Source organism: Equus caballus, chromosome 21 (genome assembly GCF_041296265.1).
Source record: "Equus caballus isolate H_3958 breed thoroughbred chromosome 21, TB-T2T, whole genome shotgun sequence".
Taxonomy (NCBI): Eukaryota; Metazoa; Chordata; class Mammalia; order Perissodactyla; family Equidae; genus Equus; species Equus caballus.
In genome coordinates this window covers 65,228,592-65,245,239 of record NC_091704.1, presented here as the reverse complement: position 1 = coordinate 65,245,239, position 16,648 = coordinate 65,228,592, and the positions used below count along the sequence as shown (strand labels likewise).

The following is a 16,648-nucleotide window of genomic DNA, read 5'->3' as shown; positions in this document are numbered from 1 at the left end:
AAAACAGCTAAATGTGAGATATTCATAGGAGCTCTCAGCATCAGACTGCATGTATATGCTGTGACATACTCTGTAACTGCGAAATAGACATTTTCCATGAAAACAGAGAAGTCTCTGTGTTCTATTTGAAAAATTGTACTTTCCACAAAAGTATTTCTTAACAATTAACGTTATCTTTACTGGCAGAATTCACTCCCATTCTGAATGCTGTGGAAAAAACCAACAATTTGGAAGCTGAAATTTGACTTATGACCTTATAAAAGAGTAAAAAAATAATTAACAGAAATTTATAGGAAGATAACAGTGCTACAGTACGACATTCAATGATTTCACTATCAATTCACTTATCGCGTACATGTCATGTACACTAAAATGTTTTGTTCAAATTGAGTCACCCTTTTCTCCTCTTTTCCAATTTACTTCAAGCATATACTATCTTTTCAAGTTTACTCCTCCTGGTTCACGCATCTTCTTTCTTGTATAAACCCATCCTGTATCCTTGACCACTAGCAATAAGATTAAGATTTTATTTACTTGCTTCAATCATGCTTCAAATGATAAGGGCCACTTGAATTATTTCTTTGGGAAAAATCATCTATTATTAGAACTATGCTTTTATTAATACATATAAGGCTAATAAAAAACCCAACATTGCAAAATCTCTATTTACCAAGGTAAATAAATTAATAATTCTTTTCTGAGCCAGTGAATACATTTACATTTATGGTCATGTGTAATTCCATTTTATACTCAGTTGCCAACTCTGACCAAGCACATCATAATGCTTTATAATGGCCCAATTTTTTTTTAATTTTACATTTTATAACTTTTATGCTCAAGGTTAATGTGGCTACTTGTTTTTCTCTAATTACAAAAGAAGACCTGCACTTTAGAAAGTCTTGGACCAAATATAAATGTAAAACATCATAGTCCTTATGATTCTTTTCATTTCACGATTAGCTTATAAAATAATACCTTCTGTAATACTTTATAATTTTTAAATTTCAGGATTAGTATGGACAGTAACAATGTTGAACAGGGAAAGGAGATAAGGGGAGCGAAAGACCGAGCATTTTCTATGTGTAAGACATTATGCTCCAAACTGTGTGGGCTCAAAAATACATAAAAGTCCTCTCTTGTCCTCAGGGAGCTTTAGCTGAGTTTAGCAGAAGCTTCAGAATTGCCCTCTGGAAGACAACACAACCAAAGTGATGCCTGACGGAGAAAGAAAAATGATGTGGTTAAAATCCAGAGAAGACAACTAGCTTCACCAAAGGCTCCACTATGAGAAAATGAAAGGCTTGGGGAAAGGATGAAAGACAAGATGACATGGTGCTACCTTAGAAAATCCAGTAACGGCTGGATGTTGAAAAGTGACAAATCCAACTTTGAAAAAAGACAGGCTTTTTCCTAAATTCTATGCCATCAGCTAAAATATTCCACAAAGGAGGTAAATACACTTGCCGGGAACATGAAAACACACACGTGTGCACGCACACACATACCCCATATGCACAGAATTAACGAATATAAAGTTATGAACTTAGGTGACCAAAATATCATCTCTTCATTGAAAACTACATTGATGGTGTTACAGGTTGAATCACGTCCCCTCAAAAAGATGTGAAGTCCTATCCCCAGTACCTCGGAATGCAATCTGATTTGAAAATAAGGCCTTTACAGAGGTAACCAAGTTAAAAGGGGGTCATTAAGGTGGGCCCTAATCCAATATTCCTGGTGTCCTTATGAAAAGGGGAAATCTGGATACTGAGATGGATTAGCACAGAGGGAAGACCATGTGAAGACACACACGGAGAAGATGGCCATGTGACCACAGTGGGGCATCCACAAGCCCAGGAACACCCAGGATGGCTGGAGGCAAGGAAGGACCCTCCACTAGCACCCCAGTGAGAGCACGCTGCGGCCCACAGCTAGACTTCAGACTTCTGGCCTCCAGACCTGGGAGACGAGAAATTTCTGTTGCTTTAAACCACTCCACTTTTGTTACTCTGTTACAGTAACCCTAGGAAACTAATACAGATGGTTAGAATAAAAGCATCTCAATCCAATTTTTTAAAAGTTTTTGAACAGTTATTTCCTAAATAAACAAGAACGTATAAATAATAAACAATATTGACATAGTTTAATTGCCTAGTACTGTACTGATTCTATATTTTTTTAAGAATATTAAATAGGAGGTCTGTTCTCTGTCTGGCACAGAATTCTGAACAAGGGGTTTAAGGAAAGTATCAGTAATTAAGGTTCTTTGTCAAGACTATGATAGTAGTTGACATTTTTGCAGCTGTAAATATACAGAGTGATATCTGTAGTAAAGAAGGATGGTGATATTCAAACACTTTAAACTGGTCCTATTGTATGATTTTCAAGTAATTATCATAATATTTTAGTAATGAACCTCAACAGCCTTCCGCTCTGGCCACTGTTGAATGGAGGCTGTTAGCCTAAGTAAATACTTCTCTGGTGGAGCTGTGAGGAGCCTGGGACCACTCCAGTCAGTCATTTGGACAGGCTTGATAAATCAAGCCCACAGTCCACCACCATTAAAGGCATGAGCGAGTTAGATTTGCTGCACCCTCAATATTAATTAAACATTGGTGGTGAGCTGAACTGTTCAGAAGAAGGCGACATCCATAGCAACTGGATGTGCAAATCTCAGAACTGTAGAGCTGAACGGGCCCTCGGAGATAACCTGCCCATCTGGTCTAATGCTGTTGGGATGGAGGGAAGCAAATTAGTACCAGGGCAAGAGGTTTGATGAAGAAACAGCCTAGCATGGGTGGGGACAATTAAAACAATACCTGCTAGGAGTTGATTTGGGGAAGAGCATAGACAGAAGGTGGTAGGATCGGAGCTGGAGAAACAGCAAGTAGAGACACAGGCGAGAGGAGATCAGCCAAACACCCAGGAAGCTGGCATGCTGGAGAATGGTTAATTAATGCTCATCTTGCCCCGGGGACTTTCTAAGAGTTGACCTTGCATTTTTAACAGTTTCCTGTCTGGAGTTGGGCACTGACTGGTGGAGTGGGGAGGGAGGGCAGTGAGGGAGAGACTGTGCAGAAGAATACCACCAGTGACCCAAGTCAACCTTGGCAGAGTTGGGCTCAGGCGCCAACCTTAGGAATCCCCTTAGACTTCACCAAAATATTATTTGTAAACACCTGACATTTGAACACCTTTTTCTGTTCTCCTAACTGAAACTATAAAAAGTCAAACATTTACAAGAGAAGCCTGGCAGTGATGACTAGGAATGGCAGAGACAAGAGCAACACCTCAAATTTCCCTCTTCCCTTATGGGGCACGACCACGGACATCCAAATGCAGCTGAAAACAGCAGGAAGAGAGCACCTGGAACTCTTCAAGAGCCCAGCTCAAAGGAGAACCGGAAGTTCCCAACACTGTCATCTTGCGACATTATTACAGTACCGAAACGACATCCAAAATGTGAGCAGAGGAAAAACCGTAATCCCACTCTCACTGCCCCCCACTTGCAAAGCCATATTCCCAGGACCCTGCACTCCCCTACCTCCCTCAGGGTTCTGGGGATCCTCTGGAGCACTGTTGGTGTGGCAGGGCAAGCCGAGCTGCCATCACCCGTGTGGTCCCCCAGGGAGTCGTGGTCCAGGATGTCACTGAGACAGGCATTAGGACAGATACACTCTCTGACATTACCAACCTCCTTGTATGTCCAAGGCAAGTGCACTCTGGAAAGGGGCAAACGGGTGGGTTACAGATCCTTCTCTGCGCTGTACTCTACCTGTTTTGCTAGAGAAAACTCATTCCTTCCACTCCAAGTATGGGAAAGGCAGAATTTATACTTGTCTCTGTGCTCTCCGATACTGTTCTCTTATCTCTTTGCCTTTCTGTCAGAAAACATTTATTCCCATCATTCTGTGATGTGGGTACAGAGCTATGCCTCTGAACTGAGGGTAATTTTGCCCCTCGGGGGAAATTTGGCAATGTCTGGAGACATTTTTGGTTTTGCAACATGGGGGACATGCTACTGGCATCTCGTGAATAGAGGTCAGGGCTGCTGTCTACACCCTAGATCCTACAGTGCACAGGACAGACCCCAGAACAAAGAATTATCTGACCTACATGTCAATAGTGCTAAGGCAAGAAACTCTCAGAGAAAAAGAGAAATAGTTTTTTGAAAATTCTTGCAGCCATAACACACAGAGAAGTCTCATGGCACCATGAATAGGTAGGATTTCTTCAAAACAAAGATGCATAAACTGGGGACAATTTTCTTCTAAAGAGCTCCTGAATACTACCTTGAATGTTGGCCTTGCCAAAAATATATCTACCCAGAATCTGTAAATGTGACCTGTATTTGAAGAAAGGATCTTTGCAAATCTGATTAAGTTAAGGATCTCAAGATGAGATCATCTTAGATTATCCAGCAGGCCCTAAATCCAATGACAAGAGTCCTTATAAGAGAAAGGCGAGGAGCTGTGAGGCACTCTGACACAGAGAGAAGGCCATATGAAGATGGAGGGAGAGATCCGGACTATGCGCCAACAAGCCAACGAACTCCTGGGGCCACGTGAAGCTGGAAGAGGCAAAGCATTCTCCCCTGGAGCCTCTGGAGGGCGTGTGGCCCTGCTGACACCTCAGTTTCAGTCTCCTGACTTCCAGAACGGTGAGAGAATAAATTTCTGTTGTTTGAAGTCACCAAATTTGTACTAATTTATTACAGCAGCCCTAGGAAACTAATGCGCTACCCAAAGGATAACATTAGCCTTAACTTGTATTCTTTCTAATGGCAGAAATGTCTGGTTTAAATGTGACTTCCAAATGAGTGTTTTTTTGAGATTTATATTTACAAATGGATGTTTCTCATGAGTTAAATGACTCCCTCAACCAATGATAATGTTTATTTTAAACAAAAGAAAATGACACTTAGTACATGCAACAGACCTAACACTCCAAAGATAGAGCATCCTCAGCATCCTCTCTCAAAGGACAGACAAATTTTAGGCAGCAAATTAAAAACATCAAGTGCTTCAAAGGAAGTGCACACAAGCATTCAAATCTGTCTTAAGAAGTTTAATGTGAGCAGCAGACAGAGGTAAAATCACTTAAGTTCTTAGTACTGTCTTTGTCACAAGTGATAAAAGTTCAACTCCAACAAGTCCAAGTTAAAAACAAAGTTTTTAAATATTTTGTAACTGGAAAGTACAAGAAGAGAAAACCAAATTCAAGCCCAGAAGAGCCCGGGGATTCAAAGTACATTTTAAGAATTCAACAGTGCCAGTTCCTACTTATCATGGCCTCTGTTGGGCCTTATTCTCAGGCAGACACCACCTGGTGACAAGATGGCTGCAAATAGCCTACAGTTGACATCATCCTTTGAGCCCATGATTACAAAGAAAAGAGATTAGCCCTGTTTCTCTCAGGGCAGACTTCCAAGTCCTTAAAGAATGCTAATTAATTGCACTTGGGTCATTTACAGAACCCTAGACCAAGGACATGGGAAACTTTTATTAGGCTTCCTGGATCACTGGCCTTCCTGTGAGATACAAGTTTCTGTGACTGCTGTAATGAATTACCGTAAACTCGGTACCTGAATTCAATAGAACTGTATTCTCTCACAGTTCTGGAGGCCAGAAGTCAGAAATCAGCATCACTGGATCAAAATAAAATCCAGGTGTCAGCAGAGCCACACTCCCTCCAGGGGCTCAAGGGAAGAATGCTTCCTTACCTCTTCCAGCTTCTGGTGGCTGCTGCATTCCTTGGCTTGAGGCCACATCACTCTCGTCTTCAAGGCCAGCCTCTTCAAGGCTCTCTCTGCTCTATCTTCACATGGATTTCTCCTCTGCATGTGTGTGTCAAATCTCACCTCAGCCTCCCTCTTAAAAGGACACTTGTGAAGCATTTAGTGCCCGTCCATAAAATCCAGCATAATCTCCCATCTCAAGAATTGTAACCACATTTTTGCCATGTAAGGTAACACTCACAGGGTCCAGAGAGTAGGACCCGGATATCTTTGGGGGGGCCATCTTTCAGCCTACCACACCACATCACTGGTAATACTGCCAGAATCCCAGAGAGTAGGGTCCTGGTAATCCCAGAAGGAAAATAATCTAGCAAGGCAGTGACAGACGCCCCTTACAGGCTCAAACAGGGATGCTCCCAGTTAACCGTGCTGCCAACTGTCTAGAGACAATGAAGCCTTCCACATGCGAACTGCCACAAAGTCGAGTGTTAGGAAAGAGTTGAAGTAATCACGAGTGTTCAGTCTTCCATTTTTCACTGAATACCTACAACATTTTCTTGAATCTCATTGAATATAATATTTGGAGTTTCTTTAATGTCATGTTATACTCCCAGGACTATTACTGTTTCATCTTAAGTAATTATTTTCAGCTGTTATCTGGCTTTTATCACTGTTTTTGACTGTGGTTTTCCCTGTTCCTGTATCTTTCCAAATTTCCAAAGAAAAGATGTTTCTTACCCTTCAAAAAGTCTTGAAATTTGGGGTATATAAATGATTCCATTTCTAGTGTTCATAGACTTTTTCCATTTATATATCTTTACTGTCACTTACATGCTATGTTTTTGAGCGATCGAAGATCAGTAGTATGTGGGTTCTCTTCCCCTCTTGAATCAGAAACTGATGGCAATACTTCAAGACTACTTTGGATTTCAATGCTCCTTTATTCAAATGCTGATTAAAACATTTTTGGCAAAAAAACTTTATGAGGTCTCTGGACTGCAAATATTAACACAATTCCATACATAGTCATACTCACTTTCTTATTAAATAGTGTACTTCTATAAAGGAACTTCTGAGTGGGTGCCTTTTTTCTGTGCCTTTTAGAAAACATATAAACAATAATTGAATTGAGTACCCTCAAAATTTGAAAATAGGGTTGAAGTTCAAGAATTAAACTGCATAATCAACTCATATAAAATCATAGTAGAGATCACAGATCATATGCTATCATTTGAAAGATGGTGAATGTCCCTCAGGCCAGTAAGAACTGATGCAAACAGATAAAACACTATGAGCTAATGAAGAAGTAATACATAAATTCTAAAAGATTAGCTATGAGCAAACAGCAAAAGGAGAGTTTGATGGACATACGTTAAACAAGGGCAGTGCCCATCACAGCTCTATCCACAGTTATACCATCCAACTCCATCACAGTTACTGAATAAAGTCAGGATGACAAATGGCTCATATGTTAAAGAATCACAAATCACGAGTTTCAGTCCATTCACTCCAGAGAACAGTAAGCCAAAGTGACTCACACTTTTTCACTTGTATTTCTACCATGCTATTCATTGTCACTTGGCCTCTAGGCAATTGGGAGACTTCAGCTTCCAGAATACATAATCTCTCACCCAAATAAGAATCCATTACTTATATTTGAAACAAAGGGTATTCCTGGTACATTGGCTTATCTATTTGTGTCAGCATTTTGGGAAAGGCACAAAAATAAGGAAAAAGAAAGCAGAACAGAGAATTCTGAGCAGGCCCATCATTCAACAGTTATGTCAGGTACTGGGCCACCCCTGAAACAGAAGTAGAAATGCACTTCAGATAAATGAAATGCACCCCTTGGTTTACCTAGTAGCCTGTGATTGTCAGACAGTGTTCGCTATTGGCTTAGAGAAATCTCCCGACCTCGTTTCATGAAACTAAGATACACCTGACTAAGAAAAATATTATAATCATGCATCTTCAATTCAGTTTTTGAGGTGGTAAGTGAAGCATAAATTCAGAAGTGGATAGGGGAAATTATTAAAAACTAAGGTATGTACAATACAACAGAATGCATTCAATAATAAAGTATGTGTTACATTTTTTTTTAAACACGGAAAAACACTTTACTTCTTTAAAGGTGGTGGGGACCAGTGTCTGTGCATCCAGTCTAGAACATCAGGAAAAGCCCAAGCAAGATATAAAAATACCGAGTAATACACACCATAGTGGGTGCTGCTGGTACCCTACCCAGCTCTCCTTACAGGACAGCGTGCCTTTCTTGGCTGCTGTCAGTATTGGCTGATACTGGCTCCTGGCTGCTCCCTCTCCTGAGAATTGTTCTTGGCTGATGAGAGCCACCTCATCAGATTATGTCACCACAACCCCCACACCCAAAATGCTGTAATTAACAACTGAAGGACAAGAGGAGAGTTGGGCACAAACCATTATCCCCCTTTGCCTCAAAGGGGACCAAGTGCAGTTCTACCCATGCTCCAGAGTTCCCTTGGGATCAGGCTGATGCTGGACGCCAGCTGAGAGCAAATCCTTGCCTAGCTCCTTTCCCTACCTTATCCCTCACTCCCCACCTGCTGAGAACACGCCCTCAACAAAGCAGAGACTTCCCTGTGGTCAGACTTCCAGGGAACCTGACCTAAAGCCTAGATATAAATTATAATTATAAATTAACAATTAGATTCACTGCAAGCCAGTCGTCAACAATAGGTGGCGTGGCACTCAGCACTGCTGAATACAATAAAGTGGCGTGTTAGTTAGTGATGAAGAGACTGTCCTCTGGAGCCCAGCATACCCAGGTCCAAATGCTAGCTCTACCACATACCAGCTACGTGATCCTGGTTAAATCACATCAACTCTCCAAGCACCAACTCCTCCTCTATAAAATACTGTACATAATACCTGCACCCTGGTGCTGCTGAGGAAACACAAAGGAGATGATGCATGTGAAGAGCTGAGTGGAGAGTAAGGGCACAGGAGATGCTGTCTGCTATTATTATTGCTGTCATCATCATTTTATGACAAATTGGGTCATTAAGGTTACATCAAGTAAGCATAATGCCAAGTTTCCAATTATAGGGAAAGTTTTCCTTAAGAAGGAGGAATCCAGCGTCATTGAAGCAATGACACAGTAAGTAGAAGAATGATGCACATTAAGATTTTAATGCTGAAAGGGACCGCAGGAATAATCCAGTCTACTCTTCTTCCTGACTCTCCTCTCCTAAACACACCACGGAGAAAATTGAGGTCCAAAGAGGTTAAGTGGTTTGTTCAAGGTATCCTCACTTTGTTATTTACAGAAATGTTAGAAGCGTGAATAAATCTGTTTGTGTGCAGTAGAAAATTTGAATGGCTAGAATGGTGGGGTGGCAGGGGAGAGAACAGGGAAAGTTAAGTGCATCCCTAGGGGCTAGTCTGGTTTTTCCTAGCACTGTCTGGGAGAAAATGCTAACGCCTGCCAATGTTTGGTTTTCTGCTTCTTCCTGGGGACGCAGGCAAACTATGCTTCTACTCTCTTGCAGTTGGTTGAGGCCATGTGACTGAGTTACAGCCCCTGGAAACTGCACAGAAGGGAGGCATGCCACTTCCTGGCATGGCCCACACAGATCTCCTCTGCATGATCCTCCATCTTGCCCCCATGCTGCCCCTGGAGGTTTGAGTTGAACATAGAAGCACCATAAAGCAGAGAGGACTAGAGGAATGGAACAGAGCCCCCACAGCCTCTGTGATGGCCTGTTCTGCAAGTGAGGAATAAGGCCCTGTGTGTGTGAGTGGGTAGGTGTGTGTGTGTGTTTAGGCACTGTGAGTGCAGGGCTGTTTGTTAACAGCCTTAACTCAACTTGACTAATACTCTCTGAAACTAGTGAAATCAGTCCTCATCTATATAAAATATACATAAGCAACTACAAATCCTCCAGGAAGTTATAAGGAAAGGAAAGGAAATGTATTTGAAGAAATGGATGTATAAAACAGCTCCTGATGAGGAATTTTCCCCAAGAGAACAGATGAGAATTTGGGCATGAATGGCTACACTATTGAACATTCCCAACCCATGGGACATCGTCTACTAGGCACTATGAAATTATTGCACAGAAAGTCAAAAGAAACACATCAAGGAAACATTGTCTGAAAAACAAACAAAACAAAAGAAAGAATCACCCTGCATCATTTGGTGTTCACTCATCCATCCATTCAGGAAATACTCATGGACCATTTGCTGTGTACTAAGTACCATCACGGGTGACAAACTTTTTCTTAAAAGGTCACATAGTAAATCTTTTAGGTTTTGTGGTCTAGATAGTCTCTGTTGCAACTGGTCAACCCTGCTGAAGTGGCAGCCATAGACAATACATGAAGGAATGGATGTATCTGTGTTCCAATAAACTTCGCAAACTATGATCGCAGTCAAGCAGTATGCAAATGAATGGGCGTGGCTGTGTTCGAATAAAACTTTATGATTCACAAAGCTTAGTTTGCAGGCCCCTGAAAGGTTTTAATAAAGATTATCTCTAAGATCCCTTCCACTTTTATGACACTTTGATTTTAAGAGCATATTTGATAAAGACAGGCAAAAAGAAAGAAAGTTTAGAATCATAATTTTTGAGTACCACAGGGACACCAGTCTCCCCCTGTCCAATATAAATATAAAATTTGATTTTTAAAAACGATTTGGTGTGAACATCTCTTTTGAACAGTTATTCTAAATTAATACATCAGCTTTAATTTATACAGAAGAATTCCAACAGAGGGTAGTTATACCATAGTGTTATGACCCATTAGAGAGGGTATTGGTGTTATAAATTGACTCAATTTATTTTTAAATTTAATTCCATATTAATAAAAGGATGCAATTTAAACTCAAGAATCCCAGCAGCTTCTTTAGAAATAGCCGCTAAGGATTCATACATGTGTTTGATTAAAGATATGAAGAAATCTAAAGATGAAAATCCCCTAAGAACCTCAAAGATGTTACAGATTGAATCAAGTAATCTTAACATCACAGACTAGAAAAGTGGCTTCTTCAAAACATATGGACACTGAGGCAGCCATCATCTGACACAGGGTCTCTCAACCTTGGACCTATTACCATTCAGAACCAGAGCTGTTGAGTGAGGAGGGGCTGCCCTGTGCATTGCAGGATGTTTAACAGGGTCCCTCGTCTGTACCCTCCTAGATGCCAGTATCAGTCCTACCCCCAATGCCAATGGTGACAATCAGATGTTCCCAAGGGGTTAAATAGGCCCCAGTTGAGAAACACTGGTTTAGAAATTGTCTCAAGTTGAAACTCAATTCTCCAAACCTAAATATACAGGAAACAAAGTTAACTGTATACCACCTTAACTTTCGAGAGAATTCTATACCAATATTGACCAAGTAATCAGAGACATAACGGTTTTCTATTTAGAAATCATAGAGAGGCAGGTGGCAAATTGGAACACAGATTTCAATTTTCCTGCTTATTCCAGCAGTTGTGAGTGAGAAACAGGCTGTGAATTCCTTCCCCTCAGTAACAAAACAATATAAAAATGGATTTTGAGCGATTTCCCAAAAGAACGTTAGAAAGATAGTGAGGTTAAATGAGCTCAGTCCCTTTGTGTTCTTAGGATGCTATTCAACATGCCTCTACCTCGGGCCATCAGAGGTACCGTCCCAGATGGGCAAATGTTGTCAATTAGTCTTGAGGCCAGCTGCATTTTTATATTTTGCAAAAAGCTTTCTTCTTGTAAAATAACCACTGTGATAAAGGCAAGAAGAAAAGTGATGCTGAAGAGCTGAATCTGCTATTATGACAAGAAGCAGGAGAGATGCACAATGGTAAACTGCCATGTCTTCTATTGCTATGCCTGAAAATGACTGGTTTTCAAGATGGGATGGCTAAATTTGAGCAGGGGATGAGCTGCAACGAAACTTACCACAGCCTCCAAGTGGAAAGATGGCTTATAAATGGTATCCCGTTAATATTTGATTCTCTAGTCACTGATGAAAAGCACGTTTTATTTCCTTAAGTTGAAAGCAACTCTGGACTTCGACTTTACTACATTAAGGTATACCTATTTGGAAATCATAACAAACACCCCAAGTAGAGCCAATATACCTCATGGTATATTTATATGTGAATATTTTCCTGGTGATGCCAAGAGATTTACTCAAGTGGATAATGCTCACTCAGGGTAACAGAGTAATTGTGTCCCAACTCGACGCTCGCTCAAATCTTTGCTGCTTTAGAAACCCCATTAGTGATGCCTTCGCTTTACTAGGGAGGCAAAGGGAAAGAGACTTCTGATTCAGGATCCTGTCGACTCCAGTTCCAGACTATTGTCAGCATCAAGTTTAGCAGGCAAGCTGACCTCAAAGTGTGTTTTCCCATTGTGAAGCCACCGCACAAGTCCATTTTTCTCATCATGGATTTCAGCACAATTCCATGAGTGGAGCGACAAGGCATGACCATATTTGGATGGACAGCATGCTCCAACTCCTATGTGTCATGCTAGCAAGTCGTTCCCTGTCCTCCTCTCACTGCTGTAGCAGGAATGAGAGCTGGAACCCCCTCTTCTCCTCTCACCAAACAACATAAATTGGAATGACCAAGTCACAGTGTGGAGACCACCTGGGCCTGAGGAAGGGCAAAGGGAGAGATGCACTAAGGGGTGTTCACTGTGCTCCTGCTGCGGCCAGGATCTGTGCCACTCTACGTAAAGCAGCACATTGAATTCAAGGGTCATTGACAGGTGTAGGGGGTCTCTAGAACTCTGTGAAAATCACTAATTAGAAGAAAAAAATGAACATTATTCACCAGCTGCTATCTCATTACTGATCCTAAAACAATTTCAAGGCAGGAGAAGAATTTGCGGGAGAGGAGAAGCGTAGATCAGTATTGAGCAGACCAGTCACTGGTATGTAAGAAAGGAACGTATCTGAGTCAGGAATTACCTCTATTGTTCTAGAATCATCCTTTGGGGTGAGAGTGTGCACAAATCTGTTTTAGGATGACTCTTGCAGCAAGCATTTCTCCTTGCTTGAAACTCTGGGTTGTGTTATTTTCCTTCTCTTGAATTTAAGGACAAAAATTCAAAGTTTACCCATATCCCACTAATGGTAAGCGAAAAAAGATGAAGAAAGAGTGAATATATTGCTAAATATCAAGGGATTAAAATTTTCACAGACATTTGTTTTGAGTCTACCACCTGCCAGGTAACCTAATCTAATGAGCCACTCTAATCTAATACTGAAGATGCAAACAGAAATAAAATGTTCTTCACATCACACACAGTGAATTCCAATATGAGACAACAAGTGCTAGTCAGAAATAAAGGTTATGAAGCTACGAAATGCATCAGAGGTTCATCAGCCCAAACAGACTCAGGATGGGTTTCAAAGAGGTGATGGCTAAGTGAGACTCAGTACTGGCAGTCTTCTTCTAGATTAAGAAGCGGATGGGGTATAAGTGTCTACGAAAGAGAGGACAGCAGGAGCAAATGCTTGAAGTTGGGAAATAGCCTCCTGTCTGGAAAGCCATGAGTAGCTTGACATTACAGACAAGGTGGAAGTGTCTCAAGCTGACGGGGAGAGATAGGAACAATGCAAGCTGCCACCTGGAAGTAGGCACTGCTGTCATGCAGAGAGGGCAAGACCAAATGAAACCTTGTCTGGTGTTAAATGAGGGCTATTGTCGATTCTCAATTCTCATTCTCTCCACTTTTTTGCAAATTGCTTGTCCTCCTTGGTCTCAATTTCCTCACTTTCCCATGTTTAAACAAAAAATTTTCTATCTTTGGGGAGAGAGGGAAGGAAAAATTATTAGCCCAAGATAGCCAAATTAATCTAGATGATCCCTGGGAGAAAATAACATTTCTCTAACGTAACTCAAGGCATCCAAGTCACATGCTTCTGTTACTCATGATCTAGAATTGCACTGTCCAGGTGGGTAGCAATAGCCACACTGAGTTCTTGAATGGTGGCTAGGCCAAATCAAAACGTGCTCTAAGTGGAAAATACACACCAGAATTTGAAGACTTAATACAAAAAAAGAAAAAGCAAAAATGAATGTAACATCTCTCATTAATTTCTTGTAATGATTGCATGTTGAAATGAAAATATTTCGGATATGATGAGTTAGGTAAAATATATTGTTAAACATAATTTCCCCTGTTTCTTCATACTTGTTTCAATGTGACCACCAGATAATCTTAAACAACCATGAAGCTCACATCATGTTTCTACTGGACAGTGCTGTTTACAACACCGATACAGCTCTTTCTTTATCAACGTGCCTACTCTTTGTTTGTTACCCTTGGAAATAGTCATTAAATCAAAATAAAATATTCATAGAAATCAATAATACAGATTTACTGAGACATGTAAGAAAAGAGTCTGCCAGAAACAATTGCTAGTTCTCTCTCTCTCCACCCCCAGAGAACAGTAGGCTACGGAGCAGCATACACAACCAGGACATGTGAAAGAGGAGAGTTGCATTGTTTTGCACCAATGGTACAGTGAGGTTTGACGTCCATAATTAGGGCTGTATTGTCAAAGCCATTATTCAGAAAGCCGCTGCCTTCTTGCGTGGTCCTATATCAGCAGGCCATGCTGTCTCTCACCAGGTGCTGATACTAATGGGTTTTCCATACTTCAATAAGAACACTTCAATTCCATCAATAACCTAAACCTGATACCCACCAAAAGGCATCATGACATTGGGAAGTAACAATGGGAAAAGTATAGTTAGTTTCCTTGCCCCCACGATAATATCATGCACGTGTCAATGACAAAGAGATCTCCCGATTTTTTGTGTCTATTTATTTTGAAACAAATAAAGAAAAGGTGCAAGAGCAATAGACGGTCATAAAGCCTTCATCTAGATTCCTAGATTTCCCATTTAACATCTTATCACATTTGTTTTATCACTCTTTCTCTCTGCACATGTGTATACACACATACACACACACACATTATAATTTTTTAAATCAATTCAGAATAAGTTGCAGAAATGATACCCTTACTCCCACTTATCTCAGTAGGTTTTTCCAAAGAACAAGGACATTCTCCTACATAATCACATTATAGCTATCAAAATCAAAGTCAGGATATAATATTAATGCATTTCTACTATCTTATGTACAGATATTAAAATTTTGCCAAGTGTCCCAATGTGTCCTTTGTAGCACAAAATTTTTTTTTTCTATTCCAAGATGCAATTTGGATCAAGTGTTTGAGTGTCGTGACTATTTTTTCCTCCTTTGCGATAGGAGAGCTCTTCATTCTTTCTATACCTTTCATACTTGGTAATTTTTGAAGAGTAGAGGTCAGTTTTTTTTGTAGAATGATCCTCAGTTTGGCTTTGTGTAATGGCTCCTCATGATGAAACTGGTTATAATTTTTGGCCGGAATATCATGGAAATCTCGCTGTGTTCTCAGTGCATGGAGTCAGGGCACTTATACTAGCTCTTTCTCCCAGTACTGGTGAAGGTACCTTCAACTAGTCAGTTATGGTGGTATTGGCCAGGTTTCCTCACTATCTAAGTCACAAGTTTTCCTTTGGTAACTAATAAGTATCTTATAGGTAAATACTTTGAGACTTTATATATCTTGATCAACATCAAACTCTCACCCATAAATTTTAGCATCCACTGATCATTTTTGCCTGTATCAATTTTTAGTGATGGTTGCCAAATGATAATTTTATAATTAAATCATTCCTTCAATATTTATTAGTTGTCATTTTACAGTAAGGAAGAGCAATCCCTCTGCTTCATTTGTTTATTTATTCATTTATTTTTTATGTTAGTATATATGCATGGATTCTTAGTTTATTCAATGTGTTATAATCTGATAACACCGTTATCTATTTTAACTACCAAATTGTCCCAGATTTCTTCAGTGAGCCCACTTCAAGCTGGCTTCTAGGTCCTTTTGACATGCTATCATCATTTTTTGAGTATTTCCTTAATTTCTGAAACAACTAGGTCTTCCAGGCTTATCTGGGACTTCCACTGCCCAGGCTCTGGAATCAGCTACTTCTCCAAGAAAGAAGATTTTGGTTCCTTTTAGTGGAGAATTAAATTTAGAACCCAAATACTGTGCATTAAGTGTGCTCATTGCTACTGGGATGACAATGCTTCTAGACCCTCTCAGCCAAAAGACCTAGAAAACTAGGAAATCAATGAATATGTATATGTAAATATACATTTTTACACACAGGTGTCTACACATTCCACTTCTGTAACACACAGGATATGCCATATAATATATTATACTGTGAGAATCAAAAGGAACATAATATATAGCTCCTATCTATTGGAAGATCTATAGTTTTTTTTTTATAGAAGATTATTTGAGATCAGAGCTTCAAAATGGTATTTTGGTTAAACTGCTGATCGTTCTGATTTCTTATTAATACATTCATAATTTTACCAACCAGTCAACTCATTTAAGACTTTAGTTATATAATAAATTGCATCGGAAATGCAATTCATTACTCAATGTGATGAAATGATTATGACAATAATTTATTATTTACTATTATCACTTTAAAAAATAAAAGCAGTTAATATTTGTTGAGAAATTACGATGCCTTATCTCTTGTATATGCCTTATTTAATTTTAGCAATGGCAGTATGGGAATCATAGTGTTTTGTAGCCATTTCACAGATGAGGAAACCCACAGCTGCTGGATGTCATGGAGCTAGAACACAAATCCATGTCTATACATCTTCGAAACCACTGTTTTTACCAATATCAGCCTTGGTGTGGGAATAACTTATTTTAAGGCCCTGGGGAATGAAAGATCTAGTATCAAACCCTTGCTCTCAAGTTTCCTGAATGTTCACAAATACTAGCATTACAAAGAGAAGAAAATAATATAAAGTTCTCTCCAACCACTTCTTAGAGCTCTAATACGTGAGGGTG

General features: G+C 40.0%; 1 protein-coding gene across 2 annotated transcripts in view; it reads right to left on the bottom strand.

Moving 5' to 3' along the window:
• Positions 1-16,648, bottom strand: part of SEMA5A (semaphorin 5A) — a 460,360-nt gene that overhangs the window by 218,010 nt on the left and 225,702 nt on the right. The gene's annotated exons all lie outside the window — the stretch shown is intronic.